Here is a 16946-nt window from a genome sequence, read left to right as displayed (position 1 = left end):
GAGACATGAACCCACTATCGAGCATAAATACTCCCTCTTGGAGTTACTAGCATCAACTTGGCCGAGCCTCTACTAATAACGGAGAGCATGCAAGATCATAAACAACACATAGGTAATAACTTGATAATTAACATAACATGGTATTCTCTATCCATCGGATCCCGACAAACACAACATATAGCATTACGGATAGATGATCTTGATCATGTTAGGCAGCTCACAAGATCCAACAATGAAGCACAATGAGGAGAAGACAACCATCTAGCTACTGCTATGGACCCATAGTCCAGGGGTGAACTACTCACTCATCACTCCGGAGGCGACCATGGCGGTGAAGAGTCCTCCGGGAGATGAATCCGCTCTCCGGCAGGGTGCTGGAGGAGATCTCCGAAATCCCCCGAGATGGGATTGGCGGCGGCGGCGTCTCTGGAAGGTTTTCCGTATCGTGGCTCTCGGTACTGGGGGTTTCGCGACGGAGGCTTTAAGTAGGCGAAAGGGCAACGTGGGGGGCCACACGAGGGCCCCACACCACAGGTCGGCGCGGCCAAGGCCTGGGCCGCGCCGCCCTATGGTGGCGGCGCCTCGTGGCCCCACTTCGACTCCTCTTCGGTCTTCCGGAATCTTCGTGGCAAAATAGGACCCTGGGCGTTGATTTCGTCCAATTCCGAGAATATTTCGTTACTAGGATTTCTGAAACCAAAAACAGCAGAAAACAACAACTGGCACTTCGGCATCTTGTTAATAGGTTAGTTCCAGAAAATGCACGAATATGATATAAAGTGTGCATAAAACATGTAGATATCATCAATAATGTGGCATGGAACATAAGAAATTATCGATACGTCGGAGACGTATCAGGGTACTTGAAGAAGATCACTCCTAAGGGCTAGATGGGTGTCGTTGTGGCACTAGGAGATGTCGGGAGCCTCCAAGCTAGGTTGTGGAGTTTCGCCCCGACGCGTTGTGAAGGTCACCGCCTCGACCGACTTGCTTAGTGGATAAGTGGGTGCTCCTTTGTGGGGTGCTCAACAAGGAACAAGGAGAAGCATTTGTGGATGTTGTTACCTTTGTGGTGCCACTCCTACTCGACGTAGATGTACTTCCCTTGGGAAGGAACTACGGGAATCAAATATCACGTCTCGTCTCCCGGGTCGGTTGTCCCGCTCCTTTACTTTGTTTCTTCTCCGTTCCCTTCGCATTGTGTATGTTTGTTTCTTGTTGCATCATATAGTTCATTCTACTTTGTTGTCCCTCACCTTTACATTTCCGCTAAACCCTAAAAATTGAAAAAGACTATAATTTGAAGTAGCCCCTATTCACCCCCCTCTAGTCGCCTCACTACTCATTAAAGTCTTGTGGGTCATAGGACATAGGACTGTCTTCACAATGGTGCTCCGTAGAGGATAGATGCCATCTGCAAGATAGTAACACATTGTGTATTGATAGCCATTGACTTCATAGTTGCAAGGAGAAGCATCTCCCACAACAAGCTTCAAGAACAATGGTGATCTTGATAGTACATTCAGATCATTATGAGAGCTAGGCAATCCAACGAATTAATGCCAAATGCATAGATCATTTGATACAAAGGCCTCAAGAATGATTGTTGGATCTTTGAAGTGGCCTTTGTATTGCCATTTCCATTCCATAGGATAGTTCTTTCATGTCTAGTGCATGCAATCTACTAATCCAAGCATCCGAGGCCATCCTCGTTCTGCACCCTCACCCAAGAGTTTCTCAGTGTCTTCCTCATTGGGTGCCCCTCCAGTACTCCGGCCCAAAGATCTCAATCACGGACGATGTGTATCTTAGAACGGCCTTCAAGATTGTATATTCCCTGATGAGGACATAGTCGTCAAAAACATCAGCCGAACACCCATAAGCAATCACTCGACTAGTTGTGATACACTTATTCAATGGGCTCGTGATACGTCTCAAACGTATCTATAATTTCTTATGTTCCATGCTAGTTTTATGACAATACTCACATGTTTTATATACACTTTACATCATTTTGATGCATTTTCCGGCACTAACCTATTAACAAGATGCCGAAGTGCCAGTTCCTGTTTTCTGCTGTTTTTGGTTTCAGAAATCCTACACAGGAAATATTCTCGGAATTGGACGAAACAAAAGCCCACGGTCTTATCTTCCACGGAGCTTTCCAGAAGACCGAAGGAGATACGAAGTGGGGCCACGAGGTGGCGACACCACATGGCGGCGCGGCCAAGGAGGGGCCCGCGCCGCCCTATGGTGTGGGCCCCTCGTGAGCCCCCCGACTCTGCCCTTCCGCCTACTTAAACTCTCCGTCGCGAAAACCCTAGTACCGAGAGCCACGATACGGAAAAAGTTCCAGAGACGCCGTCGCCACCAATCCCATCTCGGGGGATTCAAGAGATCACCTCCGGCACCCTGCCGGAGAGGGGAATCATCACCGGAGGACTCTACATCATCATGCTCGCCTCCGGATTGATGCGTGAGTAGTTCATCCTTGGACTATGGGTCCATAGCAGTAGCTAGATGGTTGTATTCTCCTCTTGTGCTATCATGTTTAGATCTTGTGAGCTGCCTAACATGATCAGGATCGTCTATTTGTAATGCTACATGTTGTGTTTGTTGGGATCCGATGAATATGGAATACTATGTCAAGTTGATTATTGATCTATCATATATGTGTTGTTTATGATCTTGCATGCTCTCCGTTGCTAGTAGAGGCTCTGGCCAAGTTGATACTTGTGACTCCAAGAGGGAGTATTTAGGCTCGATAGTGGGTTCATGCCTCCATTGAATCTGGGACAGTGACAAAAAGTTCTAAGGTTGTGGATGTGTTGTTGCCACTAGGGATAAAACATCGATGCTTTGTCTAAGGATATTTGTGTTGATTACATTACGCACCATACTTAATGCAATTGTCTGTTGTTTTCAACTTAATACTGGAAGGGGAGCGGATGCTAACCCGAAGGTGGACTTTTTAGGCATAGATGCATGCTGGATAGAAGTTGACTGATGGAAGGAATTACGACGACCTACTTGAACCTCCCTAACAAGACGTGCATGAGCTCAATACCATAGTTGTCCTTAAATCAATAATTATCGCTAGATCGTCTATGCGCTACATCGTCTCAAAGCCAGCCCCTGAGTCCACTTCCCATTGTCATAGAAAACCAGATGACGTAACGTAATAGGAAAGTATGCCGCCGAGTCAGAGTACTCGAATCAGAGAGTGATCCCTTTCCAACAGACTGATCGAATTCCAGTGATACACTACGGCAGTTGGTCTTATTGCCCTGCATCATATGAGAAGGAGTTCTTCCACGAAATAGAGGTCGTCTATGGTTTTGTGGCATTGATGGATAGTACTGGTCTGTTGTCAACAAATAGACTGGACTCTAGTTTATGAGGTCTTGAATTCTAAAGTCAGGCGGATCGAGTTCCTTAATCAAAGTGTAGTGCTATCGAAATGGGAGGTCGCGAGGGAAGTGTTAGTTTCGACAATAAGCAATTCTTTCTACAAGAGGTAACATAAAATCAAGCAAATAATATGCTCACAAGCTAGTTCTTTGCCTGGGTGGGTGTTTCGACGAGAACACCGAAAAAACCTAATTCAGCTCTACGTAAGATAGCAAAAGTACGGTTGAGCAATCGACATGATATATTTGCTCACATTCCAGGCGAAGGTCATAATTCGCACGCCCTTCTCTTAGTTGAGAAGAACACTGGTAAGAAAGTATAGAAAGTTCAGAGACTGGGGTAGGTGAATCCATTGACCTTGACGTAGGGCTTTCCCCTCCACCCGAAGGTGATTGACTTACTGAAGACCGGCCCTAAGGCAGTCGGAGGTGAACTAACAATGGCACCGCAAGATGTTTCATCAGATAGTGCCAGCCTGCGAAACAAAATAGGTATCCTTCTTTTTCATAAAATGGGTGGTTTGGTACCGAGCAAGGGACACTGCCCGATTGTGCGGACCGGCCGGGAGCCGAGTCACTAAAGGCCCCTCGTCACAGAGTTGGCAAGGGAAGATCACAAAAAGCACAGACTGGTACAGGGACACATGTACTATCTCCAAAGTCGCATTCCTCCGATTGCACCTGCAGTGTGCCCGGGCACTGTGGCACTCCGTGGGCCAGCACTTACTGTTTGTTGTCTTGTCTTCCTCAAGCCCAAGTATCGGAAGCCGCTTAGGCAATCCCTTTAATAAGGGGTAGCGATTGTAAGATCTAATGTTTATTTAATCGGGGAAGAAATTTTCCCTAGCCCGAGCCGCTTCCCCTGTAGTTGTCAGCTAGGTCCCGGTTCAAGCGGCCCGCCTTTCATCATCATCTATACCAGCTGCCACGCACAATCCCATAGGAACGATTTCATCGCCCTAAGAAGCAGAACGCGCCATCACCTACAACCCTTTCCTCTGCCGGGGACTTTCACGAAATGAAAATGGGCGGCGCTATTTTCTTGGTCAGAAGAATGGAAGGACAACGAGAAGATGGTTCGGTTGCTCCTGCTGGAATATTCCATTTATTTAATACTCCGACTCGCGTAACCCCGAATGGCAATGTTGTTATTGCAACTCAAAAACGGCACTATTGCATTGGAATTATGGAATTTGAATGGATTGAGTACATCAAGATGAAGAAATTAACGTAATAAGCGATATTCTAAAAAGATTCGGTCATGCCAGAAACCTCAGTGTGCATGGAAAAAAGGATGTATTGCAAGAAGAAGACAATAGTAGGTGCAATTCGTAGGTCTGCTGATCCTGTTAATGCTTATGTCAAGGCGACTGCGCATAATGCCACCACTCAGTACGATATTCTCGTTCTCGTTCTTTCTATTTATTCAGCGGTTCACCTTGGTTCTGCTTTATTAAATAATTTCTATCGCGTGAAAAACGAATCTTAATCCGCACTAGAAGGAGACACGCGGATGGAGAGATTGATATCCGGATGCAGCACAACCTGTATTTCGTCTTCTCGTGACCCTTCTGGTTCTTCAATACGCCTTCGGATCTATGCTTATTTGCAACTCCCCGAAGCATTTCGTCGCTTGCTACGCCCTTCCTCGTCTCTGGGTGCCATCCTTTCTCCTGCATTTTCGTGCACATAAGCATAGCTCCAACCACTTTTCATGCAGTCTACCAATGCCTTGTGACTCATGACAGTAGTCCACCGGATCCCTAGTTGCAGTTTTTGTTAGAGCCGCCATTTCTTTACGGTTACATTAGTGTGGATTGTTCTTCTGATTCTGATAGGCCTGGCACCCTAGCTTCGATAGATTTATTTGATTTTGCAAGCTATGGCACAGGAATGTGATATGGGACTTCATGAAACTCTGAGAAAGAATTGGATAAACAATCTAGTTGGTACTTACGAATAGTAGCTGGCTCTGATCTTATCAACACAACTTCATGTAGAATTTCATCTCTATATTTTCAATTTGATATGGCTCGGACGAATAATCTAATACATAGAAAAGAATAATATATATATATGAAAGATATAATAAAGAGAAAATACAAATTATGCTGGCACGTCTTTCTCAGATGACAATGACTCGGACGATATTAAAGTGATCCACTTGAGAACGTCAGCCAGGCATAATTAGAGTCCCTTTAGCCTTAAGCCTGCATGAATGCTTCCTTCGTTCTAAGTCTAGTGTTTTCTATTCCTGTTCGGGCCCTTCCGGAACAGAAAGACAGAATGCAAATTGTTCGCTAATCAGTTTAATCAATCCTCTTCGGATCGAATAAACACATGCGTTCTTCATTGCATTCCTCTAACTGTTCAGCTCCGGTTAGGCGTCATTCCCTTCAAGGCATGCTGCTCTCCGCGCATTCATTCGTTTCTTTGCCCGGAAGTGAATAGGTTCAAGAAGATGAGACGCATTGATGTTAATGAACTTGAGGTTGAAGTTCTAGTAAGCTTAAGCATAGGTTTAGGTGCACAAGTGGTATCCAGATGATGATAACCTCGCCTCGGTAACTCTATCGATTACTCAGCTCAGTAAAATAGGAGGAGGCGCTTCTTTGACCCTGAATCCAAAGACGGATTCACCCAACCAATCCACGTTCACCGCGACAAACGATCTGAAATCTTAGTTTTGATCTGATGCTTATGATGCTCGAATAGCTGCTTGGTCAACCTAGACTAGCCGGGAAGTGCCATTCAGATCCTATCCCGAGGCTGGCGGATTTGCAAATATTTGATTTTCTTCTTTTCTTTCTTGGTTTTGGATCGGTTTGTTAAAGGTTTGTTTACAAAGGCATGACTCAACTGCTGCAAACTTTGATTTTGATACGATTTTATGAAGTGATCTGTCCAACTAAGTAGAAAAGGACAGACGAGTGTGGCTACGCGTGGTATAGGGCTGCTCGTCCCGCCTGGTGTTGAGGGAGCTAAAGTGGAACTCTCACATACATGTTCCTTAAGGAGGCTAGCTCGCTAAATGATACAGTCCTCGCTTCTTTGTTGCTAAAGCGCATACGTTTTCTTGCTGGGTCGGTTTGTTTTTGGGGGGTGGGGCAATAAGCTTGCTTCTTCACAAGCTTATCCCCGCCCCCTTTCCTGTCCGTCCCGACCGGCAGCAGTTGGGTCTCCCCATCTCTCCTCAACTTCCCCGGGGTAGACTTGCCAGGCTAAACGCCAGCATTCTGGTCTCTTTGTTGATAGGTGCTCCTTGAACAGGGAGGGAGCCGAAGGCCCTTCAGAGGTTGTTATGCCTTAACCTGCCCTGCCCTTGCTGATCCTTCTGGAGCCTTGCCAAGAGCCTCTTCCACGACGGGAAGGGGACCTGAATCCTTCTTCGGGCCCCACGCCAGCTGCTTGCAATCTAGTTTTTTCACAACACAAAGGACGCGGCTCACTTGACCAAGGGTCTCTAAATCTAGTCCGTACCAATACCTGCAAGAACAAAGGCCGCAAAATCAATATCAATATGGGCAGCAGATACATCAACCTCCTAGAGTTTATTTGCCAATATTTGAAGGGGCCAGGTCTTGGATACAAAAGTGTGAAAGTAACCCATTACCTTCTGGGTGGAATTGCCACAACATGGGCATTCTTCCGCTTTGTGGGAACCACCGATCATCTTGGGTAGGAAGATCAAGTAACCTTTCATCGATTAGCCAAATGAATAAAAGATAAATAATAAATAACTAAGGAAAGCTAACTCATTTCATTCGTTTAGTAGTAGTCATAGGATCGAGTCACTCTTTTGAGTTGACTCTAGAGATGCCCCGTAGAAGACTCCAGGCCACCGAAGCTAACAAAAGGCTAAGGAGACCCATTTTGTTCTTTGTTCTTTGTTCTTATCTCTTTTCTATTTAGATTTTGCCAGTTCCTCAGACAGATTTCTTTAAGAACTAGCCGCCTATAAGCCTCGCTAGTAGTATTCCTGCCCAGTGCCGGAGTAGTGACTCACAAGGTAAGTTCTCCTCGATGCATTTCCAACACTCTCTTTTTCTACGTACACTTTTGATTCCTCAGTAGGTAGGGACAACGTTCGAGATCTCATCCGACCATCTAAAAAGAGAACACGCAAAAAAAATCCAAATGGAAAAAAAGATAGCAGAAGCTACCCATCGGTCTACTCTACCTCAATTCACCATTTCGAACTTTATACAGAAGGTTTTTCCGTACCAGCTCCTTCTACCTATACCGCAGTTGAAGCACCTAAAGGTGAATTTGGTGTCTTTCTTTTTGACCGATATACTGAACCTATTCCTTTCTTGCTCGTCGCGAGCGGGTGGGGAACACACGAGTTGGGACTTGGGATTGGTTTGGATTGGACGGCGCACGCGGTGAAAGGGAGGGAGAGAGAGCCAAAGCGATTGAGATTTGGGAGTCGGTTGAGGTCGAGGGGATAAACACCGACCTTAGACCCCCATCTCACTGGAATATTTTAGGAATTCTAATCCGAGAAATGAATGATTAAGCCAACATGGCAGTTCATACCTCAGCTTTCTGGAAGGACCCAACGCCCTAAATCCTTGGCTGTACATCTTCCTCATCACTGTCTTTATCAGTAGGGCCTGCTAGCCTCTTTCTTTTCTCCACCTCTTCTCCTGTCTGAAGAGGGGCAGCGGTGCCTCCAATCATCTCAACTAGGCCTTTCAGCTTCTCGGCTTGAGCGGATTTATCACCCTCAGCTGTGCGATCTAGAAACTGTGGCATTTCAGTGATTTACTTTTTCTTAAGCAGCGTGAAAACGGATTGCACTGGGAAGATTTTTGGTTTAAATGTCTGTTTAAATCTATAGCGAAAGCTCAAAAAGAGTCTATGTACTTTGTCGTAATGCCCTAAGTAAATCTCATATTAGTCATCATGATATATATGTGCATTGTTATGCCCTCTCTATTTGTCAATTGCCCAACTGTAATTTGTTCACCCAACATGCTATTTATCTTATTGGAGAGACACCACTAGTGAACTGTGGACCCCGGTCCATTCTTTTACATCTGAAATACAATCAACTGCAATCTCTGTTCTCTGTTGTTCTTCACAAGCAAACATCATTCTCCACACCATACGTTTAATCCTTTGTTTACAGCAAGCCGGTGAGATTGACAACCTCACTGTTAAGTTGGGGCAAAGTATTTTGGTTGTGTTGTGCAGGTTCCACGTTGGCGCCGGAATCCCTGGTGTTGCGCCGCACTACGCTCCTTCAGCAACAACCCTCACGTGGCCTTCATCTCCTACTGGTTCGATAACCTTGGTTTCTTTCTGAGGGAAAACTTACTGTTGTGCGCATCACACCTTCCTCTTGGGGTTCCCAACGGACGTGTGCATCACGCGCCATCAAGACTGTTTTCTGGCGCCGTTGCCGGGGAGATCAAGACACGCTGCAAGGGGAGTCTCTCACATCCAATCTCTTTACTTTGTGTATTGTCTTGCTTTACTTTATTTTATTTTCTGCTTTGTTTTCTTTCTTTATATTAAAATACAAAAAAATTAGTTACTTGCTTTACTTTATTTCATTTGTCTTGTTTGCTTTCCTTATATTAAAAACACAACAAAATTAGTTACTAGTTTTACTTTATTTTAATTCTGTTTTGCTTTACTTATTTTTATTACTGTTAAAATGAATACTCCTGAGAACACTAAATTGTGTGATTTCACTAGCACCAATAATAATGATTTTATATGCACTCACCTGCTACTACAGCAAAATTTTATGAAATTAAACCTGCTTTACTAAATCTTGTTATGAGAGAGCAATTTTCTGGTGTTAGTTCTGATGATGCTGCTGCCCATCTTAATAATTTTGCTGAATTTTGTGAAATGCAAAAGTATAAGGATGTAGATGGAGACATTATAAAACTGAAATTGTTTCCTTTCTCCTTAAGAGGAAGAGCTAAAGATTGGTTGCTATCTTTGCCTAAGAATAGTATTGATTCATAGACTAAATGTAAAGATGCTTTCATTGGTAGATATTATCCTCCTGCTAAAATTATATCTTTGAGAAGTAGTATTATGAATTTTAAGCAATTGGATAATGAACATGTTGCTCAAGCATGGGAAAGAATGACATCTTTGGTAAAGAATTGCCCTACCCATGGACTAACTACTTGGATGATCATCCAAACCTTCTATGCAGGATTGATTTTTTCTTCACGAAACCTATTGGATTCAGCTGTTGGAGGTACTTTTATGTCCATTACTTTGGGGGCGGCAACAAAGCTTCTTGATAATATGATGATCAACTACTCTAAATGGCACACTGAAAGGACTCCACAAGGTAAGAAGGTAAATTCTGTTGAAGAAACCTCCTCCTTGAGTGATAAGATTGATGTTATTATGTCTATGCTTGTTAATGGTAGATATAATGTTGATCCTAATAGTGTTCCTTTAGCCTCATTGGTTTCTCAAGAAGAACATGTTGATGTGAACTTCATTAAAAATAGTAATTTCAACAACAATGCTTATAGAAATAATTCTGGTAACAACTATAGGCCATATCCTTCTAATACTGGTAATGGTTATGGTAATTCTTACAACAATAGTAGAAGTGTACCCACTGGTCTTGAAGTCATGCTTAAATAATCCATTAGTACACAAACTGCTTTTAATAAATCTGCTGAGGAAAAGCTTGGTAAAATTGATATTCTTGCTTCTAAGGTTGATAGTCTTGCTGCTGATGTTGATCTTTTAAAATTGAAAGTTATGCGCAATGAAGATAAAGATATTAAGTCATTTGCTACAGCAAACGCCATACAAGTTCGAATTAATGAAAATATTAGATTGATGGCTGAATTGCATGCTAGGTGGGAAAGAGAAGAAAAACTAGCTAAAGAGAATAATTTAGCTAAAGTTTGGACTATTACCACCACTAGTAATGATGATGTTTCAAATGTTGCTAAACCTCCTACTATTAATGGTAAAGTAATTGGTGTTGGCAATGTTTCTACTCCTAGTGCAAAGCGTGCAAAATTGCCTGAAACTGCTAAAACTGCTGAAACTGCTTGTGATAAAAGTGCTGAAATTTTTCAGAATATTGGGGACATTGATCCCATTGCTTTAGATCATAATGGTTTAGATTTTGATTATTATCATATCTCTGAAGTTATTAAGTTCTTGCAAAATCTTGCTAGAAGTCCTAATGCTAGTGCTACAAATTTGGCCTTTACAAATCATATTACAAATGCTCTCATTAAAGTTAGAGAAGAGAAATTAAAACTTGAAACTTCTATTCCTAGGAAGTTGGAAGATGGTTGGGAGCCCATCATTAAGATGAGGGTCAATGATTTTGATTGTAATGCTTTATGTGATCTTGGTGCAAGTATTTCTGTTATGCCAAAGTGTTATCACCAGATTTTGGCTAAATCAGGAGGTGGGCCGCGATCAGGATGGGCTTGGAAGATTACACGTGGAAGATCTCTGAAGCGGCCTTGCACGGAGAATTTGGGCTAGAGTGCCCGTGTATCTTTAATTACGTAGATTGTATCTAGATTAAAAGTTAGAGTTTGTCTCGTACACGGTGGGGATCTCCCACGTTAGAAAGTCCGCTGGACTATAAATATGTATCTAGGGTTTATGGAATAAACAACAACCAACGTTCAACACAAACAAATCTCGGCGCATCGCCAACTCCTTCGTCTCGAGGGTTTCTCCGGTAAGCACCATGCTGCCTAGATCGCATCTTGCGATCTAGGCAGCACAAGCCTACCCACGTTGTTCATGCGTTGCTCGTACTGAAGCCTTTTTGATGGCGAGCAACGTAGTTATCTTAGATGTGTTAGGGTTAGCATTGTTCTTAGAATTATATGCTTTCGTTATGCAACCCTTGCACATCTAGCCGCCCTTACACCTATCTTAGGTGTAGGGGCGGCACCCGCTTGATCATAGTTTAGTAGATCTGATCCGTTACGGTTGCTCCTTGTTTCATCAAGGATTAGTTTAACATCCGCGATAGTTAGGCCTTACAAAGGGTTGGAGGATCCAGCGGCGTGTAGGGTGGCGTTTGCTAGCCCTAGAAAGGATGTTCCGGGGATCAACCTCGTGTTGGTTTTTAGGCCCTGTCTAGGATCGGCTTACGGTCACCGTGCGCGAGCGCGAGGCCCAATCGTGAGTAGGATGATCCGATTATGCGGTTGATGGCGTGTATTTCACACGTTCGTTGGGCAACCCCAAGAGGAAGGTATGATGAGCACAGCAGCAAGTTTTCCCTCAGAAAGAAACCAAGGTTTATCGAACCAGGAGGAGCCAAGAAGCACGTTGAAGGTTGATGGCGGCGAGATGTAGTGCGGCGCAACACCGGAGATTCCGGCGCCAACGTGGAACCCGCACAACACAACCAAACTACTTTGCCCCAACGAAACAAGTGAGGTTGTCAATCTCACCGGCTTGCTCGTAACAAAGGATTAACCGTATTGTGTGGAATATGATTGTTTGCAGAGAAAACGAGTAGAACAAGTATTGCAGTAGATTGTATTTCAGTAAAGAGAATTGGACCGGGGTCCACAGTTCACTAGAGGTGTCTCTCCCATAAGACGAACGAGCATGTTGGGTGAACAAATTACAGTTGGGCAATTGACAAATAAAGAGAGCATGACAATGCACATACATATCATGATGAGTATAGTGAGATTTAATTGGGCATTACGACAAAGTACATAGACCGCCATCCAACCGCATCTATGCCTAAAAAGTCCACCTTCGGGTTATCATCCGAACCCCTCCAGTATTAAGTTGCAAAGCAACGAGACAATTGCATTAAGTATGGTGCGTAATGTAATCAACAACTACATCCTTAGACATAGCATCAATGTTTTATCCCTAGTGGCAACAGCACAACACAACCTTAGAACTTTCGTCACTCGTCCCGGTGTCAATGCGGGCATGAACCCACTATCGAGCATAAGTACTCCCTCTTGGAGTTAAAAGCATCTACTTGGCCAGAGCATCTACTAATAACGGAGAGCATGCAAGATCATAAACAACACATAAGCATAACTTTGATAATCAACATAACAAGTATTCTCTATTCATCGGATCCCAACAAACGCAACATATAGAATTACATATAGATGATCTTGATCATGATAGGCAGCTCACAAGATCCGACAATGATAGCACAATGGGGAGAAGACAACCATCTAGCTACTGCTATGGACCCATAGTCCAGGGGTAGACTACTCACTCATCACTCCGGAGGCGACCATGGCGGTGTAGAGTCCTCCGGGAGATGATTCCCCTCTCCGGCAGGGTGCCGGAGGCGATCTCCAGGATCCCCCGAGATGGGATCGGCGGCGACGGCGTCTCGCAATGTTTTCCGTATCGTGGCTCTCGGTACTGGGGGTTTCGTCACGGAGGCTATTTGTAGGCGGAAGGGCAGGTCAAGAGGCGGCACGGGGGCCCACACCACAGGCCGGCGCGGCCAAGGGGGGCCGCGCCGCCCTAGGGTTTGGCGCCCCGTGGCCCCTCTTCGTCTCTCCTTCGGACTTCCGGAAGCTTCGTGAGAAAATAGGCCTCCGGGCTTTTATTTCGTCCAATTCCGAGAATATTTCTTTACTAGGATTTCTGAAACCAAAAACAGCAGAAAACAAGCAATCGGCACTTCGGCATCTTGTTAATAGGTTAGTTCCGGAAAATGCACGAATATGACATAAAGTGTGCATAAAACATGTAGATAACATCAATAATGTGGCATGGAACACAAGAAATTATCGATACGTTGGAGACGTATCAGCATCCCCAAGCTTAGTTCTGCTCGTCCCGAGCAGGTAAAACGATAACAAAGATAATTTCTGGAGTGACATGCCATCATAAACTTGATCATACTATTTGTAAAGCATATGTAGTGAATGCAGCGATCAAAACAATGTGTATGACATGAGTAAACAAGTGAATCATAAAGCAAAGACTTTTCATGAATAGCATTTCAAGACAAGCATCAATAAGTCTTGCATAAGAGTTAACTCATAAAGCAATAATTCAAAGTAAAGGTATTGAAGCAACACAAAAGAAGATTAAGTTTCAGCGGTTGCTTTCAACTTGTAACATGTATATCTCATGGATATTGTCAACATAGAGTAATATAATAAGTGCAATAAGCAAGTATGTAAGAATCAATGCACAGTTCACACAAGTGTTTGCTTCTTGAGGTGGAGAGAAATAGGTGAACTGACTCAACATAAAAGTAAAAAGAATGGTCCTCATAGAGGAAAAGCATCGATTGCTATATTTGTGCTAGAGCTTTGATTTTGAAAACATGAAACAATTTTGTCAACGGTAGTAATAAAGCATATGCATCATGTAAATTATATCTTATAAGTTGCAAGCCTCATGCATAGTGTACTAATAGTGCTCGCACCTTGTCCTAATTAGCTTGGACTACCCGGATTATCACCGCAATACATATGCTTTAACCAAGTATCACAAAGGGGTACCTCTATGCCGCTCGTACAAAGGTCTAAGGAGAAAGCTCGCATTTGGATTTCTCGCTTTTGATTATTCTCAACTTAGACATCCATACCGGGACAACATAGACAACGAGATAATGGACTCCTCTTTTAATGCTTTAAGCATTCAACAACAATTAATTCTTTTCTCATTAGAGATTTGAGGATGTTTGTCCAAAACTGAAACTTCCACCATGGAACATGGCTTTAGTTAGCGGCCCAATGTTCTTCTCTCACAATATGCATGCTCAAACCATTCAACTCAGTGTAGATCGCCCTTACTTCGGACAAGACGAACATGCATAGCAACTCACATGAAATTCAACAACGAGTTGATGGCGTTCCCCGTAAACATGGTTATCGCACAACAAGCAACTTAATAAGAGATAAAGTGCATAATTACATATTCAATACCACAATAGTTTTTAAGCTATTTGTCCCATGAGCTATATATTGCAAAGGTGAATGATGGAATTTTAAAGGTAGCACTCAAGCAATTTACTTTGGAATGGCTGGAAAATACCATGTAGTAGGTAGGTATGGTGGACACAAATGGCATAGTGGTTGGCTCAAGTATTTTGGATGCATGAGAAGTATTCCCTCTCGATACAAGGTTTAGGCTAGCAAGGTTATTTGAGGCAAACACAAGGATGAACTAGTACAGCAAAACTCACATAAAAGACATATTGAAAGCATTATAATACTCTATACCGTCTTCCTTGTTGTTCAAACTCAAAACTAGAAATTATCTAGACCTTAGAGAAACCAAATATGCAAACCAAATTTTAGCATGCTCTATGTATTTCTTCATTAATGGGTGCAAAGCATATGATGCAAGAGCTTAAACATGAGCACAACAATTGCCAAGTATCACATTACCCAAAACATTTATAGCAATTACTACATGTATCATTTTCCAATTCCAACCATATAACAATTTAACGAAGGAGAAACTTCGCCATGAATACTATGAGTAGAAACCAAGGACATATTTGTCCATATGCTACAGCGGAGTGTGTATCTCTCCCATGAAGTGAATGCTAGGATCCATTTTATTCAAACAAAACAAAAACAAACCGACGCTCCAAGAAAAAGCACATAAGATGTGGCCGAATAAAAATGTAGTTTCGGGGAGGAACCCGATAATTTGTTGATGAAGAAGGGGATGCCTTGGGCATCCCCAAGCTTAGACGCTTGAGTCTTCTTGATATATGCAGGGGTGAACCACCGGGTGCATCCCCAAGCTTAGAGCTTTTCACTCTCCTTGATCATGTTGCATCATACTCCTCTCTTGATCCTTGAAAACTTCCTCCACACCAAACTCGAAACAACTCATTAGAGGGTTAGTGCACAATATAAATTGACATATTCAGAGGTGACACAATCATTCTTAACACTTCTGGACATTGCATAATGCTACTGGACATTAGTGGATCAAAGAAATTCATCCAACATAGCGAAAGAGGCAATGCGAAATAAAAGGCAGAATCTGTCAAAACAGAACAGTTCGTATTGACGAATTTTAAAATGGCACCAGACTTGCTCAAATGAAAATGCTCAAATTGAATGAAAGTTGCGTACATATCTGAGGATCATGCACGTAAATTGGCATAATTTTCTGAGCTTCCTGCAGGGCAGTGGGCTCAGATTCGTGACAGCAAAGAAATCTGGAACTGCGCAGTAATCCAAATCTAGTACTTACTTTTCTATCAACGGCTTAACTTGGCACAACAAAACTCAAAACTAAGATAAGGAGAGGTTGCTACAGTAGTAAACAACTTCCAAGACACAAAATAGAAACAAAGTACTGTAGGTAAAAACATGGGTTGTCTCCCATAAGCGCTTTTCTTTAACGCCTTTCAGCTAGGCGCAGAAAGTGTGTATCAAGTATTATCGAAGGGTGGTGCATCAACATTACCTTGGGCCTTACCCTTACCTTTATTATTGTTTTTCTTTCCCTTTGGTTTAGGAAATATACGAGTTTCTCCTGGTATAGAGGTGAATTTCAAAGTGCCTTCTCCAACATCAATGACTCGCTCCCAATAGTTTCAGCAGGGATCTTCCGAGTGTGAGTTTTCCTGTTTCAACAACAAGATAATCAATGGATATTGTTCTCCCACAAATAGTTGTATGCACACCTGCGGCTATTCCTTTAGGGATTATAGTAGAGTTATCAATGAGAGTTATCTTTTCTCCTCCTTCCTCAACTCCCCAAAGTTTCAAAGATTTATAAATACTTTCGGGCATAAGGCAAAATTCATACATAATATCACAAGTAGGCATGGAGTGTTCGATCACCGATAAAAATTTTAACAGAAGGATCCCACAATGAGAGTTTAGAGTTCACTAAGACTTGTTCAAGACGATTACGAACGTGGCAATAGTTATCATTCAAGCGAGATGTACTTATCTCCAGAGTATTTAATCTACTATATATGCTAGCGAGGACTGAATCAAAGTTATTAGCTGAATCATATGATGCAACCAACTTCTTTATGGCATTAAAAGCTTGATCCCCATTGCAATGAAGGAAATCTCCTCCCACTAAAGTATCCAAAGCGTATCTATAGCGAACCATAAGACCAAAATAAAAATTACTAAGGAGCAAACTTAGAGTCATTTGAGGTTCAGTTTCACGATAAGAAGTAAAAATTCTAGACCAAGCATCCTTAAAACTCTCCTCATCCCCTTGTTTAAAAGTGAAGACTAATTCTTCAGGCGAAGAAGTAACGGGTTCAGAGCTAGACATGGTAACAAAAGTAACTAAAAATTTTTTGTATTTTTAATATAGAGTGCAAGACAATAAAGCAAACTAGATAAAGTAAATGCAAGTAAACTAATTTTTTTGTGTTTTCGATATAGCAAACAAGATAGCAAATAAAGTAAAACTAGCAACTAATTTTTTTTGTATTTTGATTTAGTGCAGCAAACAAAGTAGTAAATAAAATAAAGCAAGACAAAAACAAAGTAAAGAGATTGAGAAGTGGAGACTCCCCTTGCAGCGTGTCTTGATCTCCCCGGCAACGGCGCCGTGAAAATATGCTTGATGGCG

Source organism: Lolium rigidum, chromosome 1 (genome assembly GCF_022539505.1).
Source record: "Lolium rigidum isolate FL_2022 chromosome 1, APGP_CSIRO_Lrig_0.1, whole genome shotgun sequence".
Taxonomy (NCBI): domain Eukaryota; kingdom Viridiplantae; phylum Streptophyta; class Magnoliopsida; order Poales; family Poaceae; genus Lolium; species Lolium rigidum.
This window is presented reverse-complemented; position numbering follows the sequence as displayed.